This window comes from Corvus brachyrhynchos, unplaced genomic scaffold (genome assembly GCF_000691975.1).
Source record: "Corvus brachyrhynchos isolate BGI_N302 unplaced genomic scaffold, ASM69197v1 scaffold2690, whole genome shotgun sequence".
Taxonomy (NCBI): domain Eukaryota; kingdom Metazoa; phylum Chordata; class Aves; order Passeriformes; family Corvidae; genus Corvus; species Corvus brachyrhynchos.
Genome location: NW_008235830.1, coordinates 14,472 through 15,067, shown reverse-complemented (window position 1 = coordinate 15,067; position 596 = coordinate 14,472).

Below are 596 nucleotides of genomic sequence, written 5' to 3'. Positions count from 1 at the left end.
GGAAAAGGCTGGGAAAAAACCGGGAAAAGGCTGGGAAAGAACCGGGAAAAGGCTGAGGAAAGAACCGGGAAAAGCCTGGGAATGGACAGGGAAAACCCTGGGAAAAAACAGGGAAAAGCTTGGGAATGGACAGGGAAAAGATGAGGAAAGGATGGAGAAAACCTGGGAAAAAACAGGGAAAAGATGAGGAAAGGATGGGGAAAACCTTGGGAAGAGACAGGGAAAAGCCTGGGAATGGACAAGGGAAAAGCCTGGGAATGGACAAGGGAAAAGCCTGGGAAAAAACAGGGAAAAGGCTGGGAAAGGATGGGGAAAAGATGAGGAAAGGATGGAGAAAAACCTGGGAAAAAACAGGGAAAAGGCTGGGAAAAAAACGGGAAAAGATGAGGAAAGGATGGGGAAAAGCCTGGGAATGGAGAGGGAAAAGCCTGGGAAAGGACAAGGGAAAAACCTGGGAAAAAACAGGGAAAAGATGAGGAAAGGATTGGGAAAAGGCTGGGAATGCACAGGGAAAACCTGGGAAAGGACAGGGAAAACCTTGGGAAAAAACAGGGAAAACCTTGGGAATGGACAGGGAAAAGATGAGGAAAGGATGG